The sequence below is a fragment of the Euprymna scolopes genome, chromosome 21 (genome assembly GCF_053919585.1).
Source record: "Euprymna scolopes isolate OS-2025 chromosome 21, ASM5391958v1, whole genome shotgun sequence".
Classification (NCBI taxonomy): Eukaryota; Metazoa; Mollusca; class Cephalopoda; order Sepiida; family Sepiolidae; genus Euprymna; species Euprymna scolopes.
Window position 1 is genome coordinate 477,171 of NC_136502.1, and position 14,260 is coordinate 491,430.

At 31.0% G+C, this 14,260-nt stretch overlaps 1 long non-coding RNA gene across 1 annotated transcript; it reads right to left on the minus strand.

Annotated features, from left to right (window-relative positions):
• Positions 1-2,549: 2,549 nt before the first annotated feature.
• LOC145241951 (uncharacterized) lies at positions 2,550-8,458 on the minus strand. Its single transcript, XR_013862617.1, has 2 exons — positions 8,353-8,458; positions 2,550-4,308 (listed from the first exon to the last, which is right to left on the minus strand). It is a non-coding gene; the product is annotated as an uncharacterized LOC145241951 (long non-coding RNA).
• Between the last annotated feature and the right edge of the window lie 5,802 nt (positions 8,459-14,260).

A 14,260-nucleotide genomic window follows, 5' to 3' on the forward strand; every position in this document is an offset into this window, starting at 1 on the left:
TGCATTATCAACAGGCCTGAGGTGATTTCATCAGCATCTGACAAAGCCAAACTCTTTGCCAAGAGATTTGCAGCAAACTCAACCTTATGTGACCAGGGTCTTCTACCTGATGAATTCCCTCCCAAAACTCAAAATAATTTTAGTGACATCTACACATCTGCTCATAACATTGCCACACTCATCAACAACCTTGATGCCAGCCAAGCAACTGGTCCTGACAATATTCCATCCAGTTATAATACTCAAAAAGCTGCAAACGGAACAAGCACTGATTTTTGCAAAGCTGTTGAATCAATGCCTAAAGGAGAAATGTTTTCAACACCTTGGAAAACCGCATTAGTTTTCCTAATATTTAATAGTAAAGATTGGTCTTCTGCATCTCAGTACAAACTAATTAGTCTTCTGTGTGTCATAAATTGCTTGAATCTGTGTTAGAGAAATTGTCAACCAGCTCAGCAAAAGCAATCTACTCAGTAATAAGCAATATGGTTTATCCAGCAAGATCTACAGCTGATGTATTGACTGTAATTTCACATATCAATGAATCTATTGATGGGAGATTTCCTCTCAAGAGCAACAGCTCTTGATATATCAAAGACATTGGGTAGGATTTGGCATAAAGTTCTCCTTCACAAGATTTCAAGCTATGAGATATCTGGAAATATCTTTTTAACTATCGGATATTATCCCTTTGATAGGTTTATACAGGTTTAGGCAAAAGTTTGAAGCTCAAAGTTTCAATGCTGGCGTGCCTCAAAGATCCATCCTGGGCCCAATTTTCTTCCTAATCTTTATCAGTGATCTCGCAAATCACATTCTAAGTTGATTTGTCAACATATGTACAGATAACACTACGATATATGGTAACACTTCAAAGGCCAACAATGACCAAGATCTCTCTGAATCTCTCTTTTAAGACCTTGCACATTTGGTGCAATGGGGTAAAACGTGGCTGGTTATTTTTAACACATCCAAAACTAAATTTTTACCTTTCGCCATAAATGCTTTGATCCTTATTTGGCCTGAACTGATATGAATTGATCTCAATTAAAAGAGGCTGCCTATTTTGACAAACTTCTGAGTCTGAGATTTACTCCTGACCTAAAATAGAAGACTTACATCTAATCTGTTGCCAATGTTGCTGGAAAAATGGTTGCATCATTTTACTGCTCCAGAAAGTATCTAACTCCTGATGCAATCCTCAACCTGTATTAGAGTACACTTGCCATGTCTGGGCTGGTGTTGCTTGGAATACTTTATCCTGCCTTGACAAAGTTCAAAACTGACTTCAAAATCTAGTAGGTGAGACCCGTTTCCCCCCCCCCTGCAACCTCTTTCCCACAGAAACATTGTTGCAAGCTTTTTACTGCTCTGTCATTATTTTTATGGCAAGTACTCTTCTGAGTTCTATGGGCCCCTTGCCAAACTTTTACAAAAACACTCAACTAGCTACAACAACTATCAACAGTTTCTCCCATTCAAGATTTTTACCTAAATCTAAACACAAATTTCATGAACAAAGCTTCTTTCTTAGTACTGCCTGCCAGTTCTTGTTAAGATTTTTCTTTTTTAGTCCAGTGTGCGATTTACTCTTTTAGTTTAACGTTAGTAAACTCATATTCTCTGCTTCTATATGTCTGTATGGCAGAACTTGCACTTATTTGTCTTTGACAAAACAAAATTCAAACATCTGAAGATATTTTACTTCAATTTTATCTATATATTGTGTGTTCCTATTAACCATCATTATTATAGCCTTTTAAAACAATACTTTATACACTGTTCATAATGCTTCAAGCAAACTAAACAGTTCTCTTGTATTTTCTTCTTTATGTTTTTAGGTGTAGTAGAATTTGTGAACAGTAGCAAAGGAGTTGAGGATGATTTGCTGTATTCATAACAAAAGAGTTTGCTTTTATTCAGCATGCAGGACATTGGTATAAAATGCAGCATCATTTCCTCTCCACAAAGGAATTTGCTAATATTTCCCATCCAATCCAATTCAGCGTGGCCATAGTTGAGATTGAACTCACTACATGAATTTGTTGTGTAATTCAAATCTTGTCGGTAGCTGAATGCTTGATGCTTCGTCAGCGCTATCAAGAGTATTATTTATCATGACGCCATCACTAGATAGGGTGCCTACCATGGCTTAAAAGAGTCCATCTACCCTCGAGAGAAAGATAAAGCGCGCCAGTTTCTCAACTTAGTATTTTACCTCGAGGTATATATTTCCCATATACAATATATATCTATACATCTATATATATATATATATATATATATATATATATAAAACCGTTTCATTTATTTTACTGTATATCAACTCTTTTTGTATTATCTAAAACAATGTGCATTTCTATTCATCTAGAAATTATCATGTGCATTTCAATTCATCTAGAAATAATGTGTATTAAAATACACATTATAATTTATACATGAATTGAAATGCACATTATTCATCATTCATTCATCTATAAATTATGTGTATTTCAATTCATCCATAAATAATGTGTATTTCAGTTCATCCATAAATAATGAGCACTTCATTTAATCTGTAATTTGTTTATTTCAATTCATCTATAATTTATAATCTGCATTTCAATTCATCTATAAATTATGTGTTGCCTTTTCTTCAATATATGTTTAAATGTCTTGCTTTTGTTCTTTAGTTTAGCTAGGTATTTGCTTTCTTGTATCTTTTTATATGCAAGATCTCTTAAAACTAGCAGGACCAATGTCCCAGCATGTCCCGGGTAAATATAAAATAATGCTTTTCTTATAAAAAAATAAATATTAGAACTACGTTATTTTTAAATCATAATTTTGGACCATGATATTTTATCTTTTCCTGTTCCGTTCTATTAAAACCATAGTCATAGTCATTTGTGACTGACATCAATAATGAACAAAGTTCTTTCAGCCTTGATCCATGTTAGAATGTCTGGTTTAATGGTTTTGTGTTTTATGCATTTGCTCGCCTGTACATCTTTGTCATAGAACATTGTCACTTTTCCATTTGATGGTATCAGGGATTGTTCTTGTTCTCAGATATTTGACGATCTGTCAAGTTGCATCTCTCCACATTTTACATACTTGATTTTGTTTTTTGTTCTTTAGCTCAGCATTTGTGATGTGATATCCCTTAAAACTAGCAGGATTCATGTCTCAGCATTTCCAAGGAAATATATAAGAATGCTTTCTCTATAAAAAATATTACAACCAGCCCTTGTCACTTGTTTTTTTTAATTTTCTTCCTTTGAAGATTGTAACATTGACCATGGGGCAGCCAAATCAGCTGCCAAAATTGCCCTGCTTTTTATTGAAACCAGCCGAGAGCTCTTTTTAGTATCCTCATTGTTCCTTTAAGTGCAATTGTCTGGATCTCTTTTGCATTTGGTTCACCAGGAATATTAGTTAGGTAGGACTTCAAGTTCTTCTTCATAAGTCCTGTGGCACCTATAATAACTGCATGATTGATGTCTCTCGAAGATTCCAGTTTCTTTTCATATCATGCATTAGACCTTGATATTTGGTCTGTTTCTCCTTTTCAGCTTTTTTCAGACCTCCATCATCAGGGACAATCACTTCAATCAAGGTGATGGAGGTCTTCAGTGTGTGTTTTCAGGTGTTGCTTCAAATGTATTCTCTGTAAAAATGCTGAACCACAAACTTGACACGAAAGTGAACTTTCCTTCTCATTGTGTTTTCGCATGTGAACATTTAAATCATGTTTTCTTGAATGCGCTGATCCACAAACTCGGCAAGCAAATGGTTTCTCTCCTGTGTGTGTTTGAAAATGCCGTTTGAAATTTGATGATTTTGAAAATGCCGCGCCACACACATGACACGAATATGGACGTTCGCCCGTGTGAGTGCGAAGGTGTACTTCTAAAATCGATGGCTGTGAAAATGATCGGCCGCATACGCTGCAACAATAAGGTTTTTCTCCAGTGTGTGTTCGAATGTGGATTTTTAGCTTTGCTCGTTCAGAAAAAGATGAGCTGCAAATATCGCAAGAAAAAGGTTTTTCTCCGCTATGTGTTCGTGCATGGATTTTTAAGTTGGATTTCGTCAAAAACGATAAATCACAAATGTCACAAGAATATGGCTTCTCACCAGTATGTGTTCGAATGTGCACTTCTAAATTTGATTGTCTTGAAAATGAATCACCACATTGGTCGCAAGAAAAACGTTTATTTATGTTGCCTCTTTGCATCATCATTTTCTTAAAAACCAAATGGTTTATATATTTTCCGAATTAAAAAAATTCTGTTTTATAATTTACTTCGTTTTGTTCCATTGTCCCTGCAAATGAATAAGAAATTTCAGTTAATATATCTATATATATTAATAAAATTTTCACAAAAAATTTTAATATTTTCTTTGTTTTAGCATTCGTTTTGGTACTTTCTTTAGCAACATGAGAATTTAATTATAGGAACAAGAAATCGATTTTAAATTTGCATGTTGTGTCATTCTTGTGTTTTCTTGTGTTTTGGAGATTTGCTGAATAAAATCTGACATTACATTTGGTCACGGAAAATACGGAAAAGTTCTGACTTGAAATGAACAAAACAAAAGGGTGAGCTGCAAACATCACAAAGAACAAGCATTTGGACATGAATCTTGAAGTTGGATCATGTCAAAAACGATAACTTTCAAAGGAATATGCATTTAAATGTTTACTAATGTTGACTCTTTGCATCATTTTCTTGCAAAACAAAAGGTTTCTATATCTATTGAATTAAAAAAATTCTATCTTATAAATGTTTAATAACTTTCAGTTTGGTCCATTGTCTCTGTGAACGAATAAGAAATTTCAGTTAATATATATAAGTTAATAAGATGTTCACAAAAATAGCAATAGTAGTTATGTATCATATCTCTTACCAGTTACAAAGATCAATAATTAAATGTCTGCAGCCACTTAATTTTTCCATATAAAGCATTTGGTATTCTCACTCACAGAGCCCCAAGACTCCGTTGAGCCCATTTTCGGAAACTTTGCTTTAATGAATGCAATGGCGATAACATTTGTTCATATAACAATTTAAAAAAAGATCAATGGGTTTGTTTTACTATACATATAGATTCGAAAAAGTTGTCTCAAAACAAATATTTAACAAATAAATGTTATCAAAGGCACGATAAGTTACTTTTCTACCTAACTGGATAATTTTTTAGTATTTTTATTTAATGCAAAGTGTTTATTCGGCTCCAAAAACATACAGTGTTTATCAATGTATTTGAAAAATGCAAATAGCGGCCAACTCTGTGCTGAATATGTAAGTTTGGGAAAATAAAACTAAAAAACTATACAAAATACTGTTAGAAACACACTCAATATATGCTACCGTAGCATAAGTTGACAGATATTTGGTGGGTTTGCAACAGTCTTTTGTATAATGTTTTAGTTTTAACTAATGTTCCTAAATTTACGTATTCAACACAGAGTCCGCCATCATTTGCATTTTTCAAATATATCGGTAAACACTAGGGACCTCCAACCCATTGTGTAGAATGTCATTATTATACACAATAAGTAGTGACGCCATCATTTTGTATGTTTGAGTCAATTTCTATGGAAGATTATTTATGCAGAAATTTATGAATAAATAAAATGTACAATAAAAAAAATGGATAAAAAAACAATATAAGATTCACCTTTTATAAAACAAATAGATTTTTAATAACGAACTACACAGATGATTAATTTTAACCTGTTCTGTTGATACATGTATCTAAAGATGCTGTGCTTACAGGCATCCATACTATTTTGGAAAAACAGCGCAAAATTTGAATATCACCCTCTGCCATTTTAAATAATCAACTCCAAACGAATTTTTTTTAGTCTATTTTGCTTTTGTAATTTTTATTATCTCAAGATTCATACATTCTATTATATGAATATATTTTTTATTATTGGAAACCTGTTATATAAAAAAGCTGCTTAAACTTCATATTGCGTAATAATTGAATTTAATATCATTTAAAGCTTTTTAAAAATAATTATTTTTTAGAATTCTGTTTTTTTGTTGTAATTCAAATAATTATACTACTGGGAATAAAAGAACATCAAGAAAAATTGGTTATTTTATTTTTTTAACATAATAATATTGATTTTATATCCAATTTTATTTACAACTTTAATATAAGTGAAAAAAATGGCGGGATTTTATATATATATATATATATATATATATATATATATATATATATATATATATGTATATATATATATATAACTATTTTCTAATTTTTTGATCTTTTCAGCTTTAAAAAATGCTAACATTTTTATCGACCTACATTTATTTTTTTTTTAGCTTTCGTAGCATAAAATATGGGGGTGTAGAACACTTAAAAAAGTATTTCCTCCAATATATTTAGCGAAACCTACTTTTATTATGTAAGTTTATTTAATAATGAATAAATATCGAAAATTTCAGGAAAATATGACTATTATTTGATTTTTGCTAGATTTTTAAAAAATGGGTGTGTCAATGACTTAAAAAATGTTACTAAATAGGAGAGTTGTTTTAAAGGGACGATGATGTAAATACGATTTTTTTCTTGCATTTTCATTATTTTTGTATGCTGCAAAAAAAATTTAAACAATATTAGCAGTTTATTCAAGCTTCTTCTTTTAAATGGTAAAAAAGTTAGGATGATAATATTAAATTTAGGTGCGGGCAAAAATGGTTGGATAAAGATGGAGGGGCCTAGTTTTGAAAGCCGATTTATCATAATTTTTTTGTAGGTTTCTGACTATTTTTTTATTGTATTTGAAAGATTAGAGACTAAAGTTAATTTCCTAAAGGAAAAAAATATTTGTACACATGAAAAAAAAAAAGTTATGAGAAATGTTTTCACGGCGAGCTAAATAATTCAGCTAATTTTGAAGTTAAATAAATTCATTGTAAAAATCCTTTAAAAAATAAATATTAGTTTTCTGGGTCTATTTCAAAAATAATTAGTAAAATAAAGTCCTAAGATATTGAATTAAATAATAAAAAAAAACACCTTCTTTGTACAAAAAATAACTTGGTACTAGTGCAGAGAGTGATCCAGACGTAAATAATAACGTTATTATTTAAAAAGCCATTCTTAACATGGGGAGGGGAGGGTGTTTTGTACCTATTCTATACTTCAACCTTACAATTGAATAAAAAAACATATCATAAAACTTTAATTAAACTTGGAAATACGATTTTAAAAAATAGCGCGGATCACTCTCTGCACTAACATCAATAACTTAATCAGCCCTCAAAAAGCAAGTAATTCTACCATTCGCCAAAATCGCAACAAATAAAGGTTTGTAAACACGGTTATACGAAAGCCAAAAATTACAGCAAATCGAAACACTGTTTCAAAATGAAGTCAGTAGGGGTGTCAGATTTCTTTTTTCCCCAGACGTGCATCTGTACATTCCTATTCTGAATGTTTGTATCAATTTTTATCATTTTTTAATTTAATTATTTTTTATGTTCCTGTTTTTAGATTAATTTTTTTAAATTATTGTTCGAGATTATATAAAAATTATATTACCCTGAAAATTTCATTCTTGCAAGCAAGGAAATTATTAAAATCTTGCATATAAAAATTATGCGAAATCTGTAATTAAAAAAAAAGTAGAAATATTTTTGCTATTATGATTTTTTTTTTTTTTTGGTGAAATTATTAAATAAACAATGCTTAATTCAATGGTAATATCGGTAGTTCGAGAAATTCATTTTCTTCGAGTTATATCGAATTCATTAATATGGACTTTAGGGGCTGTAAAAAAAATTTTTATTGCAACAAATTATGATGCTTGATTTATATAAAAAAGCAAAAGTAAATTCTTGCGTATTTTATTTACTATTGAAAACCATAACTTTAGTAAAGGTATTTTCTGTTTAAACAAAATAGTACATTTCCATTCAGATTTTAATAAAAAATAATTAGTTCACTATATTCCATGATCATTATTTGATAAATACTGAAAATTTCATTAAAATTGGTTAATTTTCTGATTTTTGGTGATTTTTTAAGTAAAGGGAGGGGTTCAAAATATTTATACATTTTGAGCATCCGCATTCATTTTGCCCGTACTTAATTAAATTTAATTACAGTTACATCGTGTTACATACAAGGTGGGTGAGGGGGTAAAACTGTGGCGTGCGTTGGAGGTACCCAGTAAACACTGTATGTTTTTCGAGCCGAATAAACGTTACATTAAATGAAAATAATTATCCAGTTAGGTAGAAAAGTAACTTATCTTGCCTTTGATAACATTTGTTATATTTGTTTTTGACAACTTTTTCGGATCTATGTGTATAGTAAATCAAACCCAAATCAATTGATACTTACTTTTGTTTTTGTTTTCAATTTACTTTTGATTGGCTGATATGCTTTCAAAAAAGAAACGAATGTTTTGAAAAGAAAATCTTCGAAATGATTTAACAAAAATGCAAGATGGCGACTGGAAGAGCAGGTCCGCAGAAAATGAAATAAAAATATCAGAGTGGAAACACGATTTCGCAACACTGACGATTTCTTTGCTGATTATTTTATAATTAAAATTATTATTAGTTTATTTATCTCAATAATAGCTATTCATGCGAAAATATAAAGTCAATGGAAACTCGAAACTTGGCCGCGACTCGTCACGTGGCTTTCTTTCTTTATGCTTCAGGTAATCATTTATTTTTACCTTCTTTATGCACTTTTTTTTTCTTTATTTCTTTTGAAATGCAAATGGTTTAAAGGTAAGTAATGGTCTGTTATTGATCTACTTAAATATTAAATACATCAAATATAATGTCGGACATCTTGCAGTAGGAAATAGGCAGCTCCAATGTCGCCACACAATCGGTGACGTCATTATTTTGTGAGTACGTTAAGAAGCTGTGTTTATGCACGGTTGCATGGATGGATGTGAAATATGAATAATTGGATAACGTTTCTTGGCTATAATTTTGGTTAAAGATTTTTACGCAAATATCATATTTGTTAAAAAAAAAAAAAACTAGTTGGACACCCGGCGTTGCCCGGTTGTACAATAATGCGCATAAACATATTTTAATTTATGCAGATTGCATATTTATTTTTATAGAATCAATTCTCTATTGAATATTATATATTACAAGGAATAATTTGCATGGTGAACTAATTCACAAAAAAAAAAATAATAATGATAATCAAATTCCGTCTGTGTTTGTTTACAATATCATAGGTACGGGCAAAATGAATGCCGATGCTCAAAATGTATAAACATTTTGAACCCCTCCCTTTACTTACAAAATCACCAAAAATCAAGAAATTAACCAATTTTAATGAAATTTTCAGTATTTATCAAATAATGATCGCGAAATATAATTAACAAATAATTTTTATTTAAATCTTAGTGGAAATGTATTATTTTGTTTAAACAAAAAATACTTTTACTAAAGTTATGGTTTTCAGTAATAAATAAAATATGCAAGAATTTATTTTTGCTTTATATATATATATATATATATATATATATATATATATATATATATATATATATATAAAGCATTGTAATTTGTAACAATAAAAATAAAATTTTAAAAAGTCTGTATTAATGAATTAATATATAATATAACTCGAAGAAAAATGAATTTCTCGAACTACCGATATTACCATTGAATTAAGCATTGTTTATTTAACATTTTCACACCAAAAATTTACAATCGCAAAAAATATTTCTACTTTTTTTTAAATTACAGGTTTCGCATAATTTTTATATGCAATATTTTAATAATTTCCTTGCTTACAAGAATGTAAAACTTCCGGCGTAACATATTTGTTATAAAATATTGAACAATAATTTTTTTTTAATTAATTTAAAAACAGGAACATAGAAAAATAATTAAATTAAAAAATGTAAAAATTTATACAAACATTCAGAATAGGAATGTACGGATGCACGTCTGGGGAAAAAATTATCACACCCCTTCCTTCTTTCCTTCCTTCCTTTTAATTACATGACGTCATTTTCATAGTTTTCCGACTGCCTGAAATTTTGGGCCTCCGTATATTCCGTGTTTAGAAAAACTTTAGTTTATTGCGTTTCGTGAACGGCAGAATAACTCAGTTTTGGGATAATTAATTAATGTGTTGTACAAACAAGGTGGGGTTTTTTTTATTTAATTCAATATCTTAGGACTTTACTAATTATCTTTGAAATAGACCCAGAAAACTAATATTTATCTTTTAAAGGATTTTTACCATGAATTTATTTAACTTCAAAATTTAGCTGTGAAAACATTTTTCATAACTTTTTTTTCACATGTACAAATATTTTTTTTTCCCTTTAGGAAATTAAGTTTAGTCCTTAATCTTTCAAATACAATCAAAAAGTAGTCGGAAACCTACAAAAAAATTATGATAAATCAGTTTTCAAAACTAGATCCCCCTATCGTTGTCCGCCCATTTTTACCCATACCTACAATATCACCTTAGCTGACATTTGGGCGTGACGATGAATGCTCTGGAAAAGTCACTTCTGATTCAGAGTTTAGTTTTAAAATATGCAAACGAAGAAATGATTTGTGGCGATTTTAAATGGTTACTCTTTTGTTATTGTAAATTGAATTTATTAATAAGAAAAAATTAAAATAAAATGGTGAGGTACACAGGGGCGGTAGTCGAATGCTCTACCACTAAGCTACATCTCTATGTATTATAATAAATCTTTTTAAAGAAGAAATCATTTGCTAAGATTTTATTATCTTCATTTCCAGTGTGCATTCTTATCGTGAACATTTGTATAATTTTTACCATTTTTTAATATAATTATTTTGTGTATTCCTCCTTTTAAATTAAAAAAAATGGAGGATTTTTAAAAATTTTATAAAAATTATATTACGCTTACGATTACATTCATGCAAGGAAAATATTAGAATTTACATATAAAATTTATGCTAAGAATGTAATCTTAAAAAAAGAGGAAATATTTCTTGCAATTATATTTTTTTTGTGTGAAAATATTAAGTAAACAATGTGTAATTCAATGATAATAACGTTATTTTGAGAAATTAATTTTTCTTCACGTAGTATCGATTCCGTTAATACAGACTTTAGGGGCGGTTTTCGTAATTTTCCTGAAAAAAATATTTTTTTATTGTCACAATTTACGATGCTTTATTTTCATAAAAAAGTAAAAATAAATTCATTATTTTTTTTTTTTTACGACTGAAAACAATAACTTTATTAAAGGTTCTTTTGTTTAAACAAAATAATACATTTTCACTAAGATTCAAATAAAAATAATGGGTTCATTGTATTCCGTGAGCATTATTTGATAAATAATTAAAATTGCATTAAAATTGGTTAATTTCCTGATTTTTTGGTAAATTTTTAAGTAACGGGAGAAGTTAAAATGTTTATACATTTTGAGCATCAGCTATTCATTTTGGCCTTGGATATATACTTTCAAGATTATGATAGATGTAAAAAGCTTAAAAACGATGTTATTATTTTTAATTTTTTATTTTTTATTTTGAGGAAACCTCGGCTCTTAGTGACATTCGAAATACTGGAAATGTCATTTTTTAACTGCATTCATTTTTTGCCACAACTTTTGAAATTGTTTAGGTTACGAAGTTGAATGCGAGATCTCATTTTGATTTGTGAAGTTTTCTCGCAAAGAAAACAACAAATTAGCAGAAGTAGCAAATATATTATGGAATTAGAAGGGATAGCCCCAACCATGACAAATAATAGCAACAGCAGCAGCTAAAAACAACAATATTTAGAAATCTTTACAAAATACCAAAATGCTCAACTCTGATTAGTTAATTTCCAACAGTTTGATTGAGTGTCAAAATCCAACTTTGACCAATCAGAAAAGACTTGCACAAATCCCTATCAGTTGAGAACGCAACTTCAAAACCAAGGAAAGCAACTAACTTTAACCTTGGCTAGTTTGGCCATGGGTCTTGACTAAAAACCAAGAGATGAGAAGTACTACAACTTCACCGCTCTACCACTGGCTAATACTGACTTCCACACCAGGCCAGTGGTCAAATCCCCAGCCTAAGGATCAACCAATCCATCGAACGCACTACTACTAGATGCTGCTGCTACGTACACCAGACGTAGACTTGACAGCTGCAGACAGTCGATATTGCTAACTGGCAGACGAAACATCTGTACCATATTAGGATCTATAAAGCTGTGAAGCACAGCTCAATAAACGTCTCGCCTAAATGGAAGAGGAACAACATTTTAATAAAAGTGGACAACAAATCTGCTGTGTTGCTCACCTTAGACTTTTCTTAGTGTAAAACAAATTCTTATCCTTCGATATTGTTACTGCAAACAGCACCACAACGAATAACAAATATTGACATATTTTATCCACAAAGAATGACGCGAATCACAGATAAAACTACGCTGAAATGAATAACCTTAACAGCAGGGACAAACTGTTGTTGAACTGAAGAACACTTTATTTTATTTTGCTTTTCTTAAGTTTGTTTTTAAAATAAACAATTGAGTAATCAATCGCTTAAAATTAAACTTATATTGTTTGTCTGGTTCTTTCCTGCCCCCCCCCATACGCTTATTCATAATATAAGATTTACGAGAATTCCCATAACAGTTTTTCAAAGACAGGAATGTTGTTATTTTGTAATTTTGAACACATGTGCCTTAGTCTCAAGTGGCATCCATATCATACACAACTGATTTCAATATATATAATAAATGCTTAGAAACTGAAAGGAATGTATTGAATGGGAAAATATAAGTTAAGTGTAAAATTAATAATAATAACAATAATAATAATAATAGGGTCAAGGAGAATGCAAATAAAGATGAGAGAAAGAACTAACCAGACTGCCACTGATTCAGGGCGAAAAAGACAGATCTTGAGGAGGTTTATTGACACCAAAATTCCAGTGAAGGCCAATGATCGCTATCGAGAAATAAATAGTAAACGGTAAATTAATTTGCAAAGATTATTGAAAGTTGTCTTAAGGAGAATTGCTTCCCATCAAATCTCATCAGTATGCCCTGTATTTAAGAATTCAGGTGATCGTTCATCCCCCTCTCAGTACAGGCCAATAAGTCTCCTGTGCGTCATGAGTAAGTTGCTGGAATCTGTGTTAAATAGAGAAGTAATCAACCATCTCAGCAAAAATAACCTTCTTAGTGACACACATGATGGTTTCCGTTCTGCTAGATCTACAGCAGATGTGCTTATAGTTATATCTCATAGGATTAGCGAATCTCTCGACAGAGGCAACCTTTCTAGAGCAATTGCTCTTGACATATCAAAGGCCTTTGATAGGGTATGGCATAAAGGTTTACTTCATAAAATCTCCAGCTATGGTATAGCTGGAAATGTCTTCTCAATTATTAAATCATTTCTCTTTGATAGGTTCATAAGAGTAGTAGTTGATGGGCAAAAATCAGAAGCTCACAGTATAAATGCTGGAGTCCCTCAGGGGTCCATCCTGGGCCCAACTCTTTTCCTGATCTACATTAATGATCTTCCAAATCACATCCTTACATCATTCGTAGACATTTTTGCTGACCACACTACCATCTATGGTAGCACATCTAAGACAGTAAACGACCAAGTTCTCTCCGATTCTCTCTCCTCTGATCTTGATCACGTTGTACAATGGGAAAAGGAGTGGCTGGTTACTTTTAATGCATTTAAAACCAAGCTTCTATCTTTACATGATCAACATTCTGATCCCCATCTGGCATGAATTAAAATGAATGGCTCTCGTCTTGGGGAGGCCTCAAGTTTTGACAGGCTTCTGGGCTTGACCTTTACTCTTGATCTTAAATGGAATACGTACATCAAATCTGTTGCCAAGGCCGCTGGAAAAATGGGCGGGATCCTTCTATCGATCCAGTAGATATCTTACTCCTAATGCAATTCTCTATCTATATGAGCCAGATACGTCCAAGGATGGAATACATTTGCCACATATGGGCAGGAGCTGCTAGAAAAGACTTGTCCTGCCTTGATAGGGTTCAAAATAGACTTCGTGGCCTGGTGGGAGATGCCCTTTTCTCTTCACTGCAACCTTTATCTCACAGAAGAGATGTTACGAGTTTGTCCCTGCTTTATCGTTATTTTCATGGAAAATGTTCGACTGAGCTTTAATCTATGGTCCCCCCTCGCCAAACTTTCACAAGAAACACTAGACTAGCTGAAAATATTATCAATAATTTTCCCCACTCTTTATCTGTGCCTAAACCTAAACATAGATTCCATGATCAAAGCTTCTTT